The sequence below is a fragment of the Falco punctatus genome (genome assembly GCF_963210335.1).
Source record: "Falco punctatus genome assembly, chromosome: 7".
NCBI classification, from domain to species: domain Eukaryota; kingdom Metazoa; phylum Chordata; class Aves; order Falconiformes; family Falconidae; genus Falco; species Falco punctatus.
The window spans coordinates 33,535,396-33,547,182 of record NC_137587.1 but is presented as its reverse complement, the minus strand read 5'-3'; the positions used below and the strand labels follow the sequence as shown (position 1 = coordinate 33,547,182).

General features: G+C 39.1%; 1 long non-coding RNA gene across 1 annotated transcript in view; it reads right to left on the bottom strand.

The window, feature by feature from the left end:
* Positions 1–204: 204 nt before the first annotated feature.
* LOC308067967 overlaps positions 205–11,787 on the bottom strand; it is a 168,441-nt gene continuing 156,858 nt past the window's right edge. Inside the window, exon 2 of the long non-coding RNA XR_013929792.1 lies at positions 205–11,787. This exon is cut by the window's right edge and continues 51,266 nt beyond it. This is a non-coding gene — a long non-coding RNA (uncharacterized lncRNA).

The window sequence follows — 11,787 nt, the reverse complement described above, 5'->3', positions numbered from 1 at the left end:
ATTCTCTGTGTAATCAGTAAATTCTTCTTTAAGACAATCCAACCTGTTCACTTTTTCAGTAATTTTTTTTTCTTCCACTTTCTTTTAAAGACATCTTAATTAGTCTAATCCTGACTGGTCTCTTTCCAATGTTCCTGTTGGCACAGTAGGATTTCAATTAACATTCTGCTTCAGCGCTGCAAATGCCCTTGCTCAGATTTGGGCTTTTTTTTTTTTTTTTTTTTTGTGGTTTTATTTTTTTAATGTGCTATTTTGGATGCCATCTCTCATCTTTTTTCTTTCTCAAAAATTGTTCAGCTTCTAAAAGGTTTTGGAAGCAGAGGTTGTTCTGCCAATTTGTGCTTTCTGAGCTTATCAAGAGATAGCACATCATTTTTTGGTGGTGGGGTTTTTTTCTCCTCTCTCTACTTAAGGGTTATATTCCCTGTCTGCTCTGACCACATCACTCATGCCCCTTTCAATCCCTCCTGGTTTCACAACAGCAAGTTCATGCTTCTTGTCCTCAGCTTCAAGGCTCTTCAAAACTCCACCCTTCTTTATTTGTCTGTTCTTGTCTTTAATTGCATTTCTCTCCCTCTCTCCCCACCCCCACCCCACCCACCCCCAATCCACCAACAATAACAATCTTCTCTGCTGTTTGTCAGCTTCTCTCACACACAGCTCCACCCTGCCCCTCACACATGGAGTGCCCTCCCTGAACTGAGCTGTCAGGCGACTGTCCTCGCTTCTTTGAAATCTATCCTTAAAAATCCACCTCTGCTGCAATGTCTAAAAGAAATCAGCTAATTAATGACGGTTATGTTGAGGGGCAGATGGGATAGCTGACGTTTACTTTACAATAATTACAAAAACAAACAAAAAAAACCCCAAAACACAACCAAAAAACCCCTTTTGTGTATCTTAATCTATGCTAGGCTGCTCTTCTAAAGGGACAGCAATATGGATGGGGCAGTGACCAGATCCTGCAGACTGCACATCATCCCTGACTGATTTTACATCATGGGAAACCCTCTCTTCTTACTCTTCACCTGCTTCGCATGTTTAAACTATAAACTCTGCAGGCTAGCATCTGTGAATGTCTACTCTACATACCATGTAGTAACTGATAACCTTTAAGTGAAATAAGAGACGATAGTCACAGCAGAACAGAGCTAATTTACTTGGAAAGTATTCTGTATTATGCAATACTAGTCCACAGTAATTAACACTATGACAAAATTATCTGAATTAAATTATCTTGGAAGTGCATAGCATAAACAAAAATAACAATACTGAGCTAAGTACCTTGCTACTACTGCAATCTTAAGTAATAAAAATATAATGTAACTGGACTTACGCTTAACCTGCAAAATGCCAACTGTTCAAACATGGGCTTGACTTCAAAGATACTGCTACACAAAACTATCCACTATGTCCACTGTATTTATAGTTGCTCACAGGCAAACAAAATCCTACTGTGGATATCAATCTGTAAATTTCAGTTCCAATCCAGAAATTCTGCTACTTTGATACAACTGGAAACCTTGTCTGTTAGGCTAGAAAGCAGAGGGAGACACATCTGTTGCTCCTTTGCACTGCTCTTGGCTACAGAAATTGGCACACCTTAACCACATAAGCCCAATAAACCAATCAGACCTTTCTGTGCTTACTCATCTCTGGAAAACTAGTTTACCTTCTTGGTACATCAATTTTCAATCACTAAAAGGACTCTAACATATCTACTGGTTGACAAATTCATTGTGAAACTTAAATATTTAGAGAATGACAGAAGAATAGTGGTAAACCAGGATTACTGCCACAGAAAAACTGCTTGTCTGGAACAGTTAATCCATATAGTAATCTGCAGGAGGTGGATTAAAGTTTTCAGCTTTTTAGATGTCCTAAGTAGAAAGTGACTAATAAGAAAAAGTTCATTTCCACTTGTCTCACAGTGGCTGAACAGTTCTTAGTCTTTGTGACCTCATTCCTCTGCTTCCAAAACCCACTAGAAAACTCAAAAATAAATAATAAATTAAAAACACCCCAACACAATCCCAAAATACTACTGCAACATTCCTACTGCATTAAATCCAAGTATGTTTCCCACTCTACAGTCTTATCTGAAGGCAATCCAGATCACTCTCCCCATTGGCACTGAACACTGCTATGAACTTAACAAGATTTTACAAGACATCAGGTATAACGTACAGAGACCTAACAACATCATCACCTGAGGAATCCAAATGATCATCCTATCCCATTTCCACACAGTGTGACCCTGTTATTACCATTCATTGATGATCACTTCACAGCTGCATCAGGAGTGTTCCAATCCAAGGTAGGCCTTGGATTGGAAACCTGAGAATGAACACACATCCTGGATGTCACCTGCTATTTAACATCTTCTCATGGGTGTTTGTAGTGAGGACCTTGATGAAAGGCAGCACTGCAGGAGACACCCAACCAAGTCCGCCAGGGTGGACGAGGAAGCTAATTGAAAGGGAGTTTGCTCTTTGTAAGGATCAAGTGAACATAATTTGAGCCAAACAGCTCAGATTGTGCAATATGTTAAAGTCACAAATAATTTATCAGTGTCCTGTAATACTACTGGGTCATTAATCCTACCTCTTAGGGAAATACCAATAACCCATTTCTTGAGCTTCATAAAATATGTGGATTGGGGTGTTTATCCACTTTACATTTTGAGTGTGCAAATCTATACAAGCTTTTTTTTTCTTCTTTTATTTTTTTAATTACATTGATGGTTCTAGCAGGTAGGGGAGAAACTTGTACCTGGGAATGATAAGGAAAAGAAGTGTGTGGGATCTCTTGAGTATAATTCTTCAGTACATTAAATGAGATGAACAAAAGAGAAATTAAACATAATACTGTGCCATGGTACTGTGACATAAGTGTCAACTTAGAATTTCAAATATAATTATAAGAGTCTTCTAATAATTATATAGGTGGCAAACAAGGCTTTAGGGCCAACATATGTGGCAAAAAATTACTAATGGCATTCTACAGAAAATCAGCTAAGCCTTACCCCTTCTATGCATCATATTGTGGTAAGGTCAACTTAGTGGAAAGGTTAAGAGCAGTTAAACACTGACCCATCCCTCCCCAGTCCTTTCCATATTCATAAGAAATTATCATCCATATTCATGCAACAAGATAAGTACCTTCAATATACAGAGGTTAAAAAAAAAAAAGAAAGATTTTACTTCTTTACAGTCTTATTCAGTGTCATGACTCTTAATTCCCAGAGCATGGATCAGGACATAAATTAGAGTATCTGTAAGGCTGGGCAGGATGGGTGATCAGAAAACATAGAGTAGCCTCTGGGTACACTTAAATATTGAAAATATACATTCTGTAATCCTGAAATTGTAAAAAGACACACGAAAACACAACTCTTGTATGTGGGTAGAGCACAGTGATTTCAGGATATATGATGCATACAAGTGTCTGCTTTACAGAGATCCAGCTGCATGCCTGTAAACACATGGATATCTGGAATCTGAACTTCCAGCCCTTGCAGTTAAGCGGCACGACAGGCCCAAGGCTAATTTATGAAAGCTTAGGTTAGTATCCTCAAACAACATAACGAGCAAAAGGCACAGACATCCTATTGCCACTGCAAGACTAGGGCTACTGGTACTTTTTTTTTCCTTTTAAATCAGAGAATGTCTAATAAAATCGTTATGTACCTCTGATTTTGCTGTTTGCATTGCTTTTGGTGCACAGCACTGAATGCGATTGGAACTCAGGGCTCAGAAACACCTTGTCCCTTTGCTGAACTTACCCTCCCATGCACGTCATTTTGCCTTTCCTGTGCAATAACTTTCCAAAGTTGAGTTCCCCTTCAATTTCTCCTTTCTTTCTCTGCCTTCACTTCTCTCTTAAAAAAAAAAAAAAAACAAAAAACAAACCAACACTTAGTATTAACTTTATATTGAGTTGATATTCCTTTTATGTTCTTTCTTTTTTTAAAACCAAAATGTGAGAATCTGAATTGACATTAAAGCAGTCACCCCACCCCTTTTTGCAGGTGAGAAACATAGCCAATTAACTGGTCTTCCCTCTAAACAGAACTTCTTTCCCTGTCTACTGAAACAGAAAATAATGAACCTAGACAAATATTTTTATACAGTAAATGCCAGCTTCACTCCCTGCCCATTTTTCACCAGGAAGAAGTCACCATCTTTCTTTCCATTCCTACAGAAGCATCAACTCCTTCAGTGCATTTCAGTAGGAAAAATGGCTCCATTTTTCTTGCCACTCCACTCGTCATTATTAACATAGTGGTGGCAAAGCAGTAAGGAAGTCTAGATGGCTAAACTAATAGCTTTCTATTGTTATTATTGCGTGTAGATTTATACAGCACTTTTGCAGGCATCAATTTACTCTACTAATTTTTAAATGCAGACTATATCTTCCAGGGTTTACTCATAGAAGGCCAAGTGACTCTCTGGGACTTTGCTGAGGAAGTCTGGAAACTTGCAAATATCTAGAGCACAGGGAGCTACCTCGACATCAAGTGATATAAAAAAAAAAAAAAAAAAAAAAAAAAGAGGGGGCAGGTGACAGACTGAGCAGTGGCAGGCAAAACCTGCAGGCAGCAGTGAAGGCGGCAGGCTGCCTGTACCACAACATGGCAGCCAGGAACAGCCAGGCTGCTCTCAGCGTATTACCAAGGCCCCTGAGGAGAGGCTCAGGCCCTTGCTGAGGCACTCTCTCCCTCTGAACATCAACAAGCTACTAGGAAAAAAAGGTTTACTCTGGGAGACAATGGGGGTTGCCCTGGAAAATCATTTGAACCCCATGGCGTTTCCAGGTGTTTTATCAACAAAGAGGACACGCCGTCTCCCCCATGCAGCAACATGGCAAGCTGGGCCATGTGCCCTGACTTCCCTTCTGCAGCAGCAGGAAAGCATGATCTGTGGGGCCGATAGAGATGGAGGTGCCCACGGCCACTGCTTTTGAGCCCAGTGCTGCCACCCGCACCTGGTGCCACACGGCTGTGAGGAAATTGCCTGGGCCTGGGCCAGGTTTCAGGAGAGATTATGAGGAGAGGGTGGCTCGGCACCTGGCAGCAGGAGGCCCATAAATTGTCTTCTCTGAAGATTAAAAGATTTCATTAAAAACTTTACTCTTGTTTGTAGTATACAACCAGGCTGTAGAGCCTCCTCTATTTCCTAGTCATTAGTGTTACAATAATACCGTGCCAGCCTTTGCCACCACCGTAGCAGCCTTTCAATTTCTTACCTTCTACTCCGTTCTCTTTTGGAGGCTAGGGCATTTTTCCCATTTACATTTACTTCAAAGAAAGCAAAGCTGTGTCTGTATTCATCAGCTTCTGTTCTAAGGTGCTTAAATGACCCCATGTTCCCCCTCCACTGACGTAATGTCTAAGCACCTTGCTGTCTTTAATGCATTTTATTTTTGTGACGCCCTTCAGAAGCGAAGAAGCCATCTCATTGCAGCCGGGTGGGAGCTGTGGGGCAGGGGGGCAGTGGCGCCCAGGCAGCCTCTCACCCCGGCCACCCCTCAGCAGCCGGTGTTGGCAGAGTGAGCCCCACAGCCCGACCAGGCTGACCGCAGGGCTGGAGACATTCTTCCAGGCTTGCCACTGGGGTGTCCTGCACCTGAAGTGAATGCAATTCCCAGGTACGCTGCAGAGGCCAGACTGCCTGTGTGTAAGGCAATGACAGCCACAATTCAACAAACGAGCAAAGGCAAGAAGAGTTCTGGAGCTTGCATTCGGACTTTTATACTTTCCTCATCTTCATTCTTTGAAAGACAGGTAAAACAGAGAAAAAAGATTAATATCCATTATTACGTAGTGCATTTTCTAATTTATCACTTTGTGTGAGCTGCTGAGGAGTTTCATAAAAAGCACAGAGAAAGTTTATGAATATGTAAGTATTTACTTCCCTTGAAAACCCTTTTTGTCACTAACTGCTGCAAAGGGAGTTCATTACTGATGAAATCAACTGTCCTGGATGTTCTAATTTAGTAGGCACATACAAAAAAAGTCATATTTCCGAATTTTTATACAAAGGAAATTATCAGTCTTTTAAAACTTCATAATTTCTTTCGATGGAGGAGAAACCAGGCAGAAGTAAACATTAGTAAAAAATAAAAAAAAATCTTTAAATAATTTGATTTCATCCTTGATGCTATACCAAGAGGGGGTTTGCATGTTCGTTAGCACTAAAGCTGAGCTGTGAAGTGGATCGCTGATTGCAGAGTTAGCTGATGATACTGCAACTAATAAAAACTCCAGGAGAAAATAATCTGGAAAGAAATGTGGCTTTTAAAATCCAAGGACCCTTCTTAACCAACTACTTATTTGGAAACATATTACCCAGAGTTGTCTTTAGACAGCAAAAATGAAGAGCAACAGTGAAGGCACACTGTAATGAGGACAGACTACCTAGCATGAGAGTTTAGGGTGGTTTTCTATACAGCATGTTAGAATGGCATGTAGAGATATACAAGACAGTGGGTCACTGGCAGCAATGCAGTCATGTTACCCTGTATTAGGCTATAGAGACTAATTTACCCTATTTTTTTAGCAGGACTTAATCACCCCATGCAAAGCACAGCGCTGTTCCAGATCACTTGTGCCTAGCTGCTGTGTGGCCCTATCCTCAATATACTGACTATCCAGATTCATGGTTCCTTTTAAAAGTTACTACAGACTGCTAAAACTGGAACATACTTTATATGCACAATTTGTAGCTTGATCTCACCTGAGTATTTGACCCTTACTTTTCTGACTCTTCACACCTTGTGGCCTCCTCTCCCAACAGCTGGAGTAGTCACATAATAGCAATGTTGGTGAATGGAAGGCTTGCTTGTGCAGTGAGGAGAACATACCTGCAAAGAAATACCACAAAAGATAGTGGGAGTATTATACACAGCAGAGGAGAACAGCAGGTCTCCAGACTGGGTCTTACACTATATGCCCATTTTGCAAATCAGAATTTGTTGATTAGAAGTCCTCCAACAAATATTGTGTACTTTAAATGTCTTTAAGAAAGTCTACTGCGCAATTCCACAAGTCTGTAAGAAATTTATGCAAGGAAACAATCTAGCACATTTTGTGCTTTCTTGGCAAAAGAATGGGGAAAGTCCTGTCAGCAGTCTGGGCTATGCAGTGTGGAAAAGCTAAGTAGACGCGCTGAGAGTATAGCAGTGGTTTAGCTTAAAATATATATTACTGCCTTGAATTACACGTTTTTCTGTGTTTATTTTATGTTTCCATTTGTCAGCGTATCTATAGCAAATTCTTTGTGGCTTTGGCACATTGCAAGGGAGCAGTTCTTCCACTAATCTACAGAATTGCTTCAGTTCTTTGACAATGAGAATTACAGAGACTTTTACTGAAGTGAATCAGTCACTTCAGGATCCGCATAGATTTAATGCTTCTAGAGGTTGTACTACAATTGGCTTGCTTTTTTCTGGTTCACTCCCAAAGTTCAGTTCAAGATGCAAGGTTATAACCATGCTTCTTACCTTTTCTCCTGACTTGTTAGTGATTGGGGGGGGGTGGGGGGGGGCTCGCTCTTGCTATATTGTTCAGCATGGCTGAAGAGAAAGGAGGCTTTGGCAACATGCCTCTTTGCCCATAGTAGGGAATCTAGCAGCAAATGTGGATCCTGACCTTGCCAGATATCCCAGCTTCCATGGACAGCATAGTCTACTGACAGAGCGCTCCTGCCAGCAGAAGCAAGGGCTTTTGGCTTCTGAGTCCATGAGGTCTGAATATTAGTTCTAGTGTCCATGTGTGCCTGGATCTCCCTCCTCTTTGCCTTTTATTCTGTAACTTTTTAGCCCTGTAAATAACAAAGCTCAGGCTGATTTTTACGTAAATCTGCTTTGTATCTTTTTTAGGATTACATTTTTTAAAAGTCTCTCCACCCCCATCTCTTGTAATCAATAGAATGGAATCAATATTTAAGGGTCAAGACCTTTTCTTTTTCCTGTGGCTAAGCTTTTTCCACTCTTGCATTTTAAATAAAACCTGTATTCCCAGCCATCTGTAAAAAGGATAGGAGGAAAAAAGCCAGCTGATTAGTGTCTCTCTTTTAGGTCTTAGGGTAATGGCTGCTTTTACCTTTCTAGTTTAATTCAGCACATTTACAAAGCATTAAATCTGTCAGTATGGCATTAACTTCTATCATGTGCATATTAATAGGAATAATAATCAAAACATCGAGTGAGTTTGGGTGTTAAAACTGGTAATATTTTCTTTAAGTGCTAGTACACATTTGGCCTGGAAGGTGCTCAATATAGCAAAGGATTTTTAAACTAAGATTTATCTCCTATCTATATAGAAGTGTTTTGCGGTAAACCTGCTCATTTGTACCCCAAAGGGCATGACTTTGTCATCATGCTGATGTTTTCATGGAGCGCATTTGTAAAACACAATTTCTAACTTTTGTTGCCTCCATTAAGAAGAATGTTGATTAAGTGGAATCAGCATGTAAGAAAATATTTAGCAGCTGTTCTCTTATTGCAAAATCATAAATATATGGAAAAATAATCACACTGATATTTTATGCCAATTAGCAAATACTTCTTTTAATTAAAGCATGTTGAACATAACAGCATCATCTTAATATTACTGAAATTCAAATAAAATGTAGGGATGGTGGAGATAGAGAGAAAACATCTTCATCAATATATTAGAAAGGTTTTGTTAACAAGCCAGCTGAATGGGTTCAGAGGGATTCCTGTTTTGTATGGTTTTAAAAATTGTCCCTCTATATATTTTACATCATTACAGTGTTCTCATTAAACAAAAGAAAGAAAAAGAAAGAAAGAAAAGAAAAAAAAAGGAAGAAAAAAAGGAAGGGGAAAAAAAGAAAGTAAAAAAAAGGAAAGGGAAAAAAAAGGGAAGCTGCTTTCCCTTTGAACAGCACAAAGGATAGAAAAAACTACTGCATTACTACAAATTTTCAGCTTTAGTGTTGCCAACATATAAGAGTTGTAAATCAAGGATATATTTTGAAATATCCAGATCAGTTTTTACAAATCAGCACTCTTAGTAACAGCTTTCAAAGAATAAAAGAATACAGCCATGGGAATTCATATTTATGGCTGAGGGTAAGTACGAATTAAACGTATCTATTTCACTTATGTTGCAAAGTACTATTATTCAATGATCCAAAATATTATCAATTTATCTGTATTCACTTTTTATTAGGAAAGAGGTGCACAACCATGCAGGTTTCAACGATGTAGATAATGATAATCAGGAAAAGAAACACTCCTTGGTAAAGATGAAAGGAATTCATGCTCCCTTCTCAGGGGTTCAGTACCGTATCATTAGGAAAAGTGGTGCAAATGCAAGAACATAGTCCTGGAACACACTATAGGAGTTGACTGGCTTTGTCGACTGCAATGTAAACGCCTTTGCTGTACTCTCTGCTCATAACTAATCATTTTTGCCTTGCACATACCACCTACACACCTAACACTTCAGTGACAATGCTTTGCCTTTCCCCACTACCCCCCAAACACAATGGAAAGTTAATTGAATGTTTTATGCTTTAGCAATATCAAAGAAATGAAAAGAACGTAGGTTTCAACTGTATTTCAATAATAAGTGCATTAATTTTTACCTTTTAACTGACACTTGTACTAATTTCCTTAAATGCTCTTTTTTACTCTTTTTTGATCTGTCTGGCTTTGTCGGGTCTGATGATGAGGGCTTACTTCAAATGCAAAAAGATTAGCTCTCTTTCCTTTAATAGCACAATTATAGCTTGTGTGATGTCTAAATCATGAAAGATATCAGGGACAGACTTCTAAAGTCGCATCAGTTTATTACAAAAGTGGTAGTAATCATTTTAATATCAAAATTACTCTAATTTCCTAGTGGCATTTAGGAATTGTTGGGCGCACATACACATACACACAAAGATTAGTAGCCATTTACTTCTAATTTGACTAACATAATTGTTATAAATAACACAATGAAATTAAAAGGCTGTGTGTTACATTTTCACCTCTACCCAAGATGTTGTTCAGGCACTAAAAAATATTGTCACATCAAAGCAAGGACCAAGAGATCCAGGTCAACATTTTTAGTATGCCAGAATCTACATCTCATTTTTGGATTTAGTTCAACATAGGACTTAGCACTAAACACTGAAGAATACATGTGCCTTCCTTAAAGATATGTAATATGTTTAATCCCATCAATGCTTAGTCTGCTTTTTAAATCCTGGATTTAGTATACTTTACCACGAGAGGGCAAGATTAAGATACCCCTTTTCATACTGGATCGCACCTACCACCTCAAGTATTACCATTAGTTATATTACGACAGCAAGAAGAGCCCTTGTTCAAGACAAAGGCCTGCAAGTAATGAAATGGAATAAAAATCTAAAGGGAGAAGGAAGATTTAGCTTACACTCCAAACTGACTTTGATTCACACACATTCATTGAATGGTCACTGCTGGCCAAGATAAATAGGGATATCAGATCTCAGTCAAGGTAGCAGCTGTCGTCTTCAAGAATATTCCCTAAAAAGGCTACACTTCCGCATTAAAGATTTATAAACAATAATAGTGCCCCAAAGCATCTACATAAATGTGTGGCAGGCGAAAGTGGAAGACTGTTGCAGTGATCTTTTTCAAATATTTTAGGATGCTGTGGCTGTTAAACAGTAGTTTCTATGGAGAATTCGATAACTAAATCCAGAAGCGAAAATACAAATTCCTCTGGGAAGAGCGAGTACCAGCTTTGATAAATTTTAAGTTCATAACAGATAAAGTGGAACAGTTTGACCCATTGTCAGTCTATTTTAAGATGAACATTTGTTAAATTCTAATGAAAAAATGTAGCACTTAAACTTTGGCAGAAGGACAATTAGGTTTTTTTCCCTGAATTGAATAGAATCACATGGCACTGATTTTTACTTCAACTACAAGCAATAAATAAGAGCTGCAACAGACTCTAACAGCTATTGGCCATATCTACATGGATATGTCATACAAGCAAAGTTCACTTCAATTTCAAGCACACACAATTTATGTCTAAACCATATAGCTTATCATGCATTAAAGCTGTCCGTGCAAGAGCCGGTTTTCCAGTGTTAAGGACAACCTGCACCTTTTTGACGTGCAGGGCTCTAATCAGCCCAGCCAACCAATGCTGTCTGTGCCAAGAAGCAAGAAAAAGACCGAGCAGCTATTATACACCATCAGCTAACTCCTAACCACTTCAGACAATTCAGCCTGAGAACTACTAACTCATTTTACATTAAAAGATATTCTTCCAGCCTGTTGTGTGCTACGTGTATTAGGATTATTTGTTTGGTTTGCATTTTCAGAGATTGCTAGTGAAGCACAAGCAATTGGGGAAACACTGTGCCTCCAGCAGGCACATGAGAAAGTTTATAGGGCAAACAAGCTCCCAGTTTCCTTAGTCACAGTCAGTAGATTTACACGTTACTGTAATGAGAATGAACAATAAGCTGTCATTCATCAGCAGATGCTATATGGGTCTGTTCATGGAGAGAAAGAAGATTTTGGAAGTGGATAATCTTTGCATTCTTCAGCTCTGCTTTGAATACGTTGACTTGGAGAAAAATAATAGACAAAGACAGGCAGACCAAAAAGAAACAGCAGAGGTCTGGAAAACCTCTGGAAGCAAAACTGATAGTTATTGTCATTTATAAGATTGAGCAAAGTAAGTGAGGAGGGGCTTGTCTGCACAAGTTTCACTTCTGTGACTGACTTTTGCACGAACCCAAGATAATTAGAGGATGTACCAGCTCAGGACTCTTA